We start from the raw sequence: 12,773 nt of genomic DNA on the forward strand, positions 1-12,773 counted from the left end.
AACCCACTGAAAGGAGAACGCCTCTGCTCAGGGCCAGTGAACAATGGCCTGTGAGAAGTTATCCCCATATTCTGCAGTTTTTCACCAGAAACTGGAAATCCAATTGTAATTTGAAATTTCAGATTTTTGTCTTCTGGTTCAATTAAATAAAAAATAATGAAATAGCACATCTTCAGGCTTGCAGTGTATGCCCTCTGTTCTGTAGTTCCCTTGACTTAAAGCACCCCATAAACCCCTTCCCACTCACAGGCATTTGGTAGTACATTGTATTAGCTCACCTGGCACTTTTGACTCACAGTGCCTTGGGCATCAAAAAGAAAATTAGTTTAAAAAGCTCAAAATGCTAGCCTACATCTCCCATGTGTCTTCTATCAGATTGTAAGCTGAATATATAACTGAGCAAGCTTGAGGTTTCTCTTTGCTTGACAATGCATCTAAGAATGATAAAATCTGCCTTTAGAAGCTTGGAGAATAACATTTGCCTTTATTCTAGGTTTCCTTAAAGGGGTGGCATCCCCAAGGGCATGGAATTCCTCTTAAAACTAATCTTTAGGTAGCTTTTTTTTTTTCTGCCCAGAGTCCCATGCAGCAGCTGCCAAGCATCTCCCCATCTCCCCTGCTGCCTCTATATAAACCCAAAACAGTCATTTCCCCATTTTAGTACCCGTGTGCTCAGCATGTGACTCTCCCACTTGGGGGAGAATACATTGCTTTTTTTCCCTCAATCAAATCAGCCCTCCTGACCTGGAATTGTGGCAAGAAAAAATCATACACCTAGAATGTAAGAGTCATCCTCATTATTCGGATATTCTGATATTCTGCCACACAAGCAAATGATCTCTGAAGAGTTTGTCACCATCATGCAACCATCACTCCAAATCCCCAGAGCATTAGCCATGATCACTCATAGCTCGCAGGGAATCTGTATGGTCTTGAGCTAATTCTCCTTAAAACGTATTTGCTTAATGATTAGTCCTCTAATGATCAAGTTATCTAATATTTAATTCTGCTCTGAATCCTTTTCATTATCTATCCTTTATTGAAATCTATTTGGCTTTTTAATCATTTTTAAACAAACTTGGCTGTAGGCACTTCTGAATTATTCTTGTATTTTAAATACCAAATTTGCACTATTCTATAAATGTGCCCTTTGGGTGTATTTTGTACGCAATTCAGTATTTTAAGGATATTTTAGCCAACTGTCTAATGAACTTATTTGTGTACTTAATCAATACTTTATAATTAATATCAGACAGTTTGATGAAAGATATCAAAGAAGACACAAATAAATAGAAAGGTATCCTGTGTTCATGGATTGAAAGAATCAATATTGTTAAAATGTCAATACTACCAAAAGCCATCCATAGATTCAATGCAATCCCTATCAAAATTCCACAGGCATTTTTTACAGAAGTAGAAAAAGCACTTTTAAAATTCATATGGAACCACAAAAGACTCCAAATAGCCAAAGAAATCCTGAACAAGAACAGGGCAGGAGGTATCACACTATCTGGTTTCAAGCTATACCATAAAGATACAGTCATCAAAACAGTATGTACTGGCATAAAAACAGACAAACAGACCAATGGAACAGAATCAAGAGCCCAGAAATAAATCCAGGCATATACAGTCAACTAATATTTGACAAGGGAGCCAAGAATATTCAATAGAGAATAGACAGTCTTTTCAATAAATGGTAATAGGATAATTGGATATTCACATGTAAAAGAATGAAACTGGACCATATCTTACACCACTCTCAAAAATTAACTCAAAATGGATTAAAGACAAATGTAAGACTTGAAACCATAGAACTCCTAGAAGAAAACATAGGAATAAAGCTCCTTGACTTGGGTCTTGGTAATGATTTTTTTGGGTTTGACACCAAGTACAAGTAACAAAATAAAAAATAAACAAGTGAGACTACATCAAACTAAAAAACTCTGCACAGCAAAAGAAATCATTAACAAAGTGAAAAGACAACCAATGGAATATGAAAAAATATTTGCAAATCATGTATTGATAAGGGGTTAATATTCAAAATATATAAAGAACCCATGCAACTCAATAGCAAAAAACAACTCAATTAAAAATGGGCAAATCACCTGAATAAACATTTCTCCAAAGAAGATATACAAAAGGCCAACAGGGACATGAAAAGATGCTCAACATCACTAGCCATTAGGGAAGTGCAAGTTAAAACCACAATCACATATAACCTCATGCTTTTTAGAATGGCCAACATCAAAAAGATAAGCGATAACAAATGCTGACATGAATGTGGAGAAAAGGGACCCTTGTGCACTGTTGGCAGGATTGTAAATTGGTACAGCCACTATGGAAAATCTTGTGGAGGATCTTATGGAGGATAAGTATGGAGGATCTTCAGAAAATTAAAATAGAACTACCATATGATCCAGGAATTCCACTTCTGGGAATACATCTAAAGGAAATGAAAACAGTAACTTGAAAAGATGTCCAAACTATGTTCATAGCAGCCTTATTTACAATAGCCAAGATGTAGAAACAACTTAAGTGTCCACTGATAGATGAGCGGACAAAGAAGTTGTGGTGTATATATTCAGTGGGATATTATTCAGCCATAAAAAGAGGAAACCCTACCATTTGCAGCAACATGGATGGAACTTGAGGGCATTTTGCTAACTGAAATAAGTCAGACAGAGAAAAACAAATGCTGTATGATCTAGAGAGACGTTGGCCCTTTAATCTGCATCACCCAAAACTCTTCCTGGGAAACGTTATATGTGTTCTGGGGGACCTAGCACTAACTACCAAAAGTAGCCAGTTTCCCTGCCCCAGGATATAAAATCTCCCCATACAGCATGGATTTGATGCCCATCTCAATAAGTTAGTAGCTGTTGGCTTTGGCAAAGTACCTAACCTCTAGGAATCTCTAGTCTAGAGTTTCCTTCATCTTTAAATCAAATGAATCATAACCACCCTCAAAAGTTCTTGTAAAAATTGAAAAAAACCATATCCATAAAGTGCCAGATACATGGGAGGCATCCATTACGGAAGGAGGAGGAACACGAGGAGGGAGGTAGCATTATTTTCTACAGAAAAGAGCATCTGAAACAGAACTGGCAGAAGGACACTGTCTAAGAATTAGGGAAAACTGTTCATATCCAATGGGCCTATAACCTTATGAAAAAATCATTCTTTGACATCTTTTCTGAAAATAGCCAGACAAAAACTATGAAAGCAATCTGTAAAATGTTACTTCCAGCTGAACTAAAATTGTGAAAAAAAAATCAACCTTTAGTCCTGTCCATTGTAGCAGTATAACTCTTTGCTCCATAGCTAATGACCTTGGAAATATTTTTGGCCGTGGTCTCATCCAGGAAACCCTCTGAATTACTGAGCCCAGGTTGTGAGTGTTTGTGCTTTCCTGGCTCCTTCGGCCAACCTCCTCCCTACCCACCTCATTCAACTATCGTATTTCCATCTGCACCTGCCTTAGGCAACCCCTCTTTATTAAAAGATTAACAGGTGATAAAAGAAGGTAGGAAAGGCCAGAAACACCTATGAGGCTTTTGCCCTATTGGGATGGAACTTGAGAGTAAAAATAGAAAATATTGATGGCGAAACATTTGACTCGTGTACTCTGTTTTCAGGGCTCTGTAGAACACCTGTCTCATATTCCAAAGGGAAAATATGTCAGGGATGGAAAAGATATATTCTTTCTGAGCTGCCTTTAGATGCACCAGTGCCATCTGGTCACCTAAAAGCTTTAGAAACGGAATGTCCAAAGTTTGGGGCTCCTTCTCCCCGCTCCAAGCCACCTCTAAAGCTGGATCGTTCTCATTTTCCCTTTAACCAAGGAAGCTCACTGTCGTTCAGCTTGTTCCCATTCTTCACTCTCAAGTTCAGCTTCTTACAGAATAAAATTGCCATCAGTCATTGGATGTGACCCATGACTGCTAAGTTTATCACAACATCCAGTCCAATTTCCATAAAATCACACTCTGCTTGCCTGAGCCAGAAGCACCCAAGAGTCCTCAATAGCCCCAGTGCCTCAGGCAAGACACCCGCTGGGAGTGGAAATGGCCTCCTTGTAGTGTGCTGGCGCAGTTCACAGGTGGAGGAGAATCCAGCCAGCCAGAGAATAAGAGCCCTGTGCCACCTGCCAGCCCAGCCGCTAACTAGCCGTTTGGCCTTGCACAAGCCACTCCCCATCCGACTTCCTCTTCCCCAAAGCCAGGGCTTGAGGATGACAATTCCTAGGCCCTTTCCAGCTTCACAGGGCTCCTCAGTCTGCCCAACCAGCCAAGCTCCCCAAGCTCCAGAAAGCCAGCTCTGCACACACATGTGCAGAAACAATAGCTGAACCCAAAACCTTTTGTGGGCCTTTTGAAATTAGTGCAGATGCTTTCCATCTTCCCAAGCTTCTCCTTCCTCCTGATTGTTTTCCTTATTACAAAAGAAGCATGTGCTTATCGTAAAAATATTCATGTACACTGATAAGCAGAAGAGAAGAGAAATCGCCCACGTCAGATTCTTACAGTCTGTGATGCATAGGTAGAGGTTCAGCATGCTATCTGCAGCATTTTTCTACTTAATAATACATTGACACATCTCTCCTTATCTTTTTATATCGTTTGAAAACATAATTTTAATGGCTACAGTTACTGTCTTATAAGGTTGTGTCATGAATCAATTTGCCGCTTTATATAGTTTTTCTTTTGTTGATGTTTGTTTGTGCCATCCTGTCTTCTCTTCTTTGAATATGCCTCGTTGCTCTAGGCATATTAATATATTAAAGGATATTAATATGTATATGAAGTGCTCAGGTTTTTTTAAAGCCTGTAAATTTTTTGAAACTCCTCCAGTTGAGAGGTAGAATATAATTCCACTTCTCTTTAATCCGGATTGGATTTATGACTCATTTGTCACTAAGAGAACAACAAGGCAGAAATGGTGCTGTGTGACTACTAAGGCTGGATCAGAAGAGGCCATTCAGCTCCCACTGATTGTCTTAAAAGACTTGCTCTTAGACTGCTTGCTCTGAATATACACTTTCTGGGAACCCAGCTGCCATGCTGTGAGGAAGCCCATGCCACATGGAGAGGCCACGTGTAGGTGTGCTGGTCGACAGCTTGTCCTTCACCCGAGCATCAGACATGCAAGTAAGGAAATCAATGTGGAAGCCAGCCAACCCCCAGCCCCCAGATGTTCAAGTCACCCCCAGCCAGTCAGGTCTCCCCAGCTGAGTCCTCAGTCATCATGGAGCAGGGAAGAGTCCTCTACTTTGCCGTGTTCAAATTCCTGGCCCACAGAAGCTGTGAGCAAATAAGAGTTGTTGATTGACACCACCAAGTTCAGGTGGCTTGAGCCAGCAATAGTTTTCAGAGCGCCATAGACTAAAACCCATATGATTAAGAGCCATGATGGAAAGCACATTCTAAAAGACAGAGTTAGAAAAGGAAAGTGGCTAAATGAATTTATTAACCTTCAGGGGAAATAAAAAGACTACAATTCTTAGACAATTCTGTGTGTCTCCTATATAAATTTGTCAGCTGCGTTCTGTTTTATGTTCAAAACAGCCAATCATGAATGCTTAAAATATAACTGAAGTTCTTAGAAAAAAAGAAGCTTACAATGAAAACAATTACAATGAGTTTAGATACAAAATAATTTCAGCATCTTGGTTTGGAAGGGGGATCACGGCTTACTCTGAAAGGGGCAATACTGAAAAACTGTTCAGAGCAAAAGTTTTGGAATCAGATTCACCTGGGTTTAAATTATAGCCCTATTGTCACCTTACCAATCCTCTCATCCCTAAGACAGAAAGAAGATCTCACTCCCAAGCTTGCTGTGAGGGTTAACAGATGTAATGGACATCATATAGTCGGCATAGGGCCTGGCAGAGTTGTGCTTGGTCAACAGTCACTGTTATTACTGGTGTTCCTGTTACTGTGACTATTAGAGTTGTTCCAGCCTAGCAGAGGAGGAAGGATGATTGTTATGGTTGGAGACAGAGAAAACACAACAAAGAATATATTACAGCGTTTTATGATTCTGGTCACTGCAGCAGGGAGAGAGTTTATGGAGTAGAGGAGGAGAGATCGTGGGATGGTTGGATGGAAAAAGGGAAAGCGATGATATTCAGTCCATGTGGGATCCTAGGGTAGAGCCCTAAGAGACTTACATTCAAGTCAGAAATGTACCAGAGGACTTGAGTATATTCCCTTTCTTTACTGCGTTGGTGAGGCTTAAAATTCATGTGCTCAACCACTCATCCAGTTAGAAGATACTTGTTAAGTATCCTTATATGCTGGGATCCCTGGAAGGCAGTGAAGACACAGAAAAATTAATAATAAACAGGACCCAGTCCTCTTTAAACCCTCCTTATTCATGGACAAGTTCTGTAGCTCACATGTACTGTGGTGTGAGAATATAACAGTTACAAAGTGCCCTGGAGGAAAAAAGAAAGAGAGGAAAAAAAAAAACCTATAAAAGTTCTAATAGTCTCCGACACTTTACAAAGCCCTATTCACATTTACCATCTCAATGAGTCTTCCAAACAACCCTGAAAATAGATGATATTATTATTATTATTATTATATTCACTTTATAGGTGAGAAAACCAAGACTAAGAGGCTAAGGAAAGTATCCAAGGTCACAGGGCAAGTAAGTGACAGAGCTCGACCTTGACCTCTGGCTGCTCCACCTGTGCTGGGTTGGCACGTGTGTTGTATCCACCAGCCATACAGCTTTGGTGCACTGAGGCAAAGACACTAAGCTCTAACCAAAGGCTACCTGTGCTTTGAAGTCTCCCTTGCAGTCAGTTTGGGCCACGTGACTAGGATTTTGCGCTAAAGCAACACGAGTACTCCTGGGCTAAGGCAGTTAAGTGCCAGTGTCCGTCTTCCATGGCTCTCTTCCTCTTGGGAAGGTACCATGGAGACCATGTGTTGAAATGGAGCCTCTAGGGCAAGGAACCTGGACACCTGAGTGTCTGCTTTGAGGAGAGCCTCTGTCAGTCCATCAGACCTTGCACAAGAGAGAAACTACTCCTTGCTGCGCAAAGCCTCTGAGACTTCAGGGCTTGTTACCCAGCAGAGTCTCTCCTACCTGGCGAATACCAAACCCTATTATTCTGTGCCCAGCATCATGCCGGGTACTGAGTGTAACTGGAATTGGAAGACAGTCTCTGCCTTTAAGAAACTGACAAAGTGATTGAGCTATACGCAAAGGGCAGGGTTTTCTGAACAGATGGCCAGGCTGAGCCAGCAACTTAAGACCCGTAAATACCATTGACAGGCCCTGTCATCACATTTTGCAAGAGTTGTTACGTAGGCGCTGTTAGGTGGTGGCTGTCATTTTTAAGGTGTTGTTGCAGGGTGAGTTGGAAGGTCAGCACTGAATCTGGACTCTTAGAATCAACCCAAGTTGCCTGACTCCCCTCCTGGAGCCCCCGTATCTATCTTTGCTCATTCATGGTTTCGCTTCATTTCAGGTATGTGATGGTGGCATCTCTCTCAGCACCTTTTGTCCAGACACCTTTGTCAAGGCCATCATTTCTCTACATTCCCCTGTTTCATACTTGCCTCTTGTCTTGGAGCCAAAGTTTGCCCATGATGCCTGGTTTCAATCATGCTGTAACCCCTCTCTGGGCAGCCAGTATAAGCACCATGGTCCACACCCTGTTGGCTAAATAGCTGGTCACCTCAGTCGGGAGAAATGGTCTGCTACCTTGGCCAGTGCCTTGTGTATCACCTTTAACAAACCACTCGGTCTGCTCACCTGAAAGTGAGGAAGTCAGATAGGATGGGCACCAAGGTGTCTCCCATTGAAAAAAATAATTTTCATGGTCACATAACTAGTCAGTGCCAGAGAGGGGATTAGAACCCCACGTTGGGCCCATTGCCCTGTTTCATCTGACACACGGTAGGGCTCAATGATTACTTTTCATTTGATACATGGAAATTTCTTAGGATGGCCACCCAAAAGCTCAGGACAATCTTTATTACTTCCATAAATAGTGTTTTGAAATACTGATTACTGGTTGAGAAGGCATATCCTCATGGCCTTGCACTTTATCAACGCTGTCCCTTGCTGTTTTCTCTCTACTCTGTAGAATAAAGGAGAGTTGGCTCCATCATTCATTCACTTAATAAACATTTATTGAGTATCAATACTTTTTCAATGCTGTGTTAGAGCTGGAGATACCAAAATAAAACACGAGCCCTGCTTGAAGGACCAAAGCCTTTTCTCAGAATATAGGCCCATGTTCAGGGGCATCATGAGAGTAATAATATTGGGTCCCTACTTCAGAGTCACTCACACAGGGGTCTTGGAGTGTAGCCTTGAAGCATAAGTAAGAATTCACCAACTCTCATCTCCTTGTGAATCTTTTACCCAATTCACTGTTTAAGGGCAAACTCTCAGGTCTTCTAAGGAGAACAAACAAACAGCATATTTACTTTCCTTTTTCAACGGCCTGGTTTTTCACTTGACTTTTGAGATCCTTGTCTCATCATAGACTCAATAGCATCTATTTAGAATCCCCAAAGCTAAGAATTCAACTTTTACCTTACTCTGAGTAGTTTTGTATCTTCCTTTCTCTGGGACAATCAAACCCAGCTTCTCTAGTTTTAGAAATGCAAGCCCTGTAGGGAAAATGATTTCTAAAAAGAATAATTGCACAGGACAATATGTCAAAATATTACCCCTGTGACAGAGAATAGTCCCAAATATCCATGAGGTAGCAACGTGGTCTTTTACTGAGTCATGGAATCCAGTTCCACGTGCTCTGGAACTGCTGCAAGGCCAAAAATTTGCATCTCACTTATGGCGAGGGTGTTAGGCAGGGAAAAGTCCCTTCATGAGAGAGGCAAGGCCAGGACTCCAACATGTCACCAAGATGTCACCAGTGATGTTGTGCTTCTCTCCTCCTCATATAAGCACTAATCCTCATTAAGGGTCTGAAGAAACCATTTACATTTTCAGTAATTTATTGACTTCTCTCACCTCCCTGATGCTCTCACCTACAGCACCAAACGCTCCTCCGCGATAGTGGATGCTGTTGTGATTCCTTGATTCTTAACTCCTTTATCAAAGGGAACTTCTCCATTTTTACTCACTATTTCACCCTCAGGTTTAGAAGAACAGTGACTGGAACTCAAAAAACTATTTTTCAAGTGAATTGCAAATAGAAGGATTTGTAAAATCTTTAAGGAAAATCTAGAGTTCGCCCTCCTCATGGGCCTGCCCCTGGATTCTATCCTTGGGGAAATACTCGAAAGCAAAAATGTAAATATGTTTTTCGAGAGGATTAAGAGATGAAGCTAAAACCCATCAAACCCAAGTCATTATAGCAAATACCTAAGACAGTCTAGATCCTAAATGAACCCCAAAGAGTCGAGGAGCGTATGGGATCTCACGCATAAGGAAAGCCTGCGATGGGCTGGGTAATACCCAAGGGGCAATGGGTCTCCATGGTTCTGGAGATGGGAACAAGGACCCTCACTCAAGACAAAGGGAAGAGGGATGGGGGTTGAGACAAAGAGGAGAAGTAAGTCGGAAACAACTGCTGGAGAGTCCACATGGGGAAAGTCAGGAAGGTTGTTAAATCCCAGGTTAGGAGTCCAGAGTTGTGCACCAAAGTCTGGACATGAATCCACAAGTCAGAATCTGGGAGATGAGATCAATCCAAAGAAAACTGAGTTGTGTGAGAGTGGGCGGGTCTGCGAGAGGAAGAAGAGAGGTATCAAGAACATTACCAATGGTGACACCCTTACACCAAGACAACGGGGGTTGCTGCTGCCCTGGGAGCTATGCTTTAGAGCTGCATGGTCCAAGAAAGCTACAAATGCAAACCATGCAGATCATGAAAAGTTTTCTGTAACCACATTTTTTTAAAGGGCAAAAGAAACAACTGTAGTACATTTAATGAGATATGTTACATTCTTTTTTTCCTTGTACTACGTCTTCAAAATGCAATACGCACTTTCTAATCAACTTGTTCAGCAGATCTCCATTTGGACTAACCACATTGCAACTGCTCAAAACCACATATGGTTAGTGGCTACCATATTGGATAGCACAGCCTTAGGAGGATCCACTCTGCTCCTCTTCTGGCTACACCCCTCATCATGGGGGCAAGGAATCTGTGAGGCCAAGGGGACCTACCTACCTAGATCCCCCACACCTCCTTCTAGATTATACACCAGATATCTGAGATTTTCAAATTCCCTACCCAAAGGGTCCACAGTCCACTTCCAGGATTTGCATGGATGCTTTCTCTGGATCCATCACAGGGAAGGGGTCACCCTTCTGAGGGTGAACTATGCTGCTTCTCTGTGCACTCCTAGACTTGAGGAGGTCCAAAGAGATGCCTGCTTGTGGGAGAGATAGAAACAGAGCATGGACAAGTGGATTGAGATTCCTGTGCAGGACAGAGCTGGGGCCAGGAAGAGAAGACGGACAGGTCAGGTACTGGCCCAAGGAACCCAGGCATCCCTCTCCACACCACCACAAGCCAGAAGAGAACTCTGAGGTGTCTAAGAATTCTACGCTTGAAGCTATAATTGACAAGGTAGGAAAATAGAACATATTTTTTTATTTAAGAGTTTGTCAGCCTAATTTATAACTTTAAATATTCAGCCATAGTACGTAAGCCTCCATTTTTACTCCTGTCCTTGACCCCACAAACGCTGGACGCAAACCTGATCCTCAGTTTTTATGATTGACTGTAATATCTGTTATTTAGTTATTTAATTTCTTATTTGTCTTTAGGGAAAGTGTGAGGACATTGGCCCATCTTAAAACATCAGGGGTACAATGAACTCTGTGTAATGCAAGAGAAAAAACAAATTATTTGGCATATGGGTTCAAGGCTCAATTTTATTGGAGATGAAGTTATATTCCTTCCACTGTGGAAATTACCCCAATTCTAATTAATTAATCACAGCTTTGTTCCCACAGAGCACTTTATTCAAAATTTCTTTTTTGTAGAAAATATTATGTGCTTTTGTTTTCTTCTGAAACACCTGTTATTTATTTTGGGAAATCACAGATCCTTTAAAGCAGGGGTGCCCAACCCCCAGGCCATGGACCACTACCGGTCCATGGCCTGTTAGGAACCGGGCCACACAGCAGGAGGTGAGCGGCAGGCGAGCGAGCGAAGCTTCATCTGTATTTATAGCTGCTCCTCATCGCTCACATTACCACCTGAGCTCCGCCTCCTGTCAGCATTATGGTGAGCTGTATAATTATTTCATTACATATTACAATGTAATAATAGAAATAAAGTGCACAATAAATGTAATGCACTTGGATCATCCTGAAACCATCCCTGCCCTACCCCCCTTCCATGGAAAAATTGTCTTCCATGAAACTGGTCCCTGGTGTCAAAAAGGTTGGGGACCGCTGCTTTTAGTATACTGAAAGCCAAGAGTCCTCTCCCCAGGAAAAAATACAACATATGCACAATGGGCAATACAATTTCAAGGAGTTCATGGATTTGAGGTTAAAACCCCTGAGTCTGACTGGGCTACATGAGGGAAGGCACTGATTCCATTCTGTCCCATCTGAAATACAGTAAGTGCCCAAGTCTGAGAGGATGAATAAGCAGCATGTTTCAGGTATCTATTGCTGTTTAACAAACCATCCCCAAACTTAGTGGCTTGAAAGAAGAGTGACCATTTATTGGTCAGGATTCTACTGTTCAGGCAAGGCACAGTAGGGATGGCTCTGCTCCATGTGCTATTGGCTGGGGCAGCTTGACTGGAGAACAGAAGAGCCAAGATGGCTTTGCTCACATTCTGGTACCTTGGCTAGAATCCCTGGGGGCTGGCTGGACTTCTCTCTGTCTCTCTTTCACTTTCCCTATAGTCTCACTGCCTCCAGGGCATCTCTCCACATGAACCCTCCAGCAGGATAGTCTAACTTCTTTCATGGCGGTCCAAGCCTTCAAGAGGGAGTTTCTAAGAAATTCTGCAATATGTAACAACATGGATGAATCTTGAGGACATTATACTAAGTGAAATAAGCTAGTCACAGAAAAACAAATACTGCAGATTTCACTTATATCAGGTATCTAAAAAAGTTAAATTCACATAATTAAAGAGTAGAATGGTGGTTGCCCGGGGCTGGTGGCAGGGGAAAACGGGGAGTTACTAATCAATAGGCATAAAGTTTCGGTTAAGCAAGATGAATAAGCTCTAGAGATCTGTTACTCAATATAGTACCTAGAGTCAATGATAACGCATTGTACACTTAAAATGTTATTAAGATGTTAGATCTCATGTTAAGTGTTCATACCACAATAAAACTTAAAAAGAAAAAGAAAAAAAAAAAGAGGGAGTTTCTGCTGGTGTCATGCTTGCTAACATCCCATTGGCCAAAACAAGACCAAGTCCAGAGTCAGTGTGGGAAGGGATTGCACAAGGGTAGGAATACCAGGATACATGGTTTACTGGGGGGCACCAGGTAAGCAGTCTACAACACAGTCTTCTCAGAAAAAAAAAGGGTAATTATTGAAAGAGCAAATATTCCCTTAACAATATACTTCTTGACAATGGTGGGGTGTCTACGTAAAATTCTTCCCATTAGACCAAAAGCCTCTTTCTCAGGGCATCTGATTAGATCACATCTTCCTGTTAAGCACTACCCAAGAACCCATGCCTTTCTTCCTAGATACATATCATAGCTTGTAATGATGTATTAGTATGAACATCTGATTTCCTATTACCCAAACTAAATTATGTGCTCTTTGAGGGCAGGGACCATGACTGCTTTGCTTACCA

This window comes from Balaenoptera musculus, chromosome 15 (genome assembly GCF_009873245.2).
Source record: "Balaenoptera musculus isolate JJ_BM4_2016_0621 chromosome 15, mBalMus1.pri.v3, whole genome shotgun sequence".
Taxonomy (NCBI): Eukaryota; Metazoa; Chordata; class Mammalia; order Artiodactyla; family Balaenopteridae; genus Balaenoptera; species Balaenoptera musculus.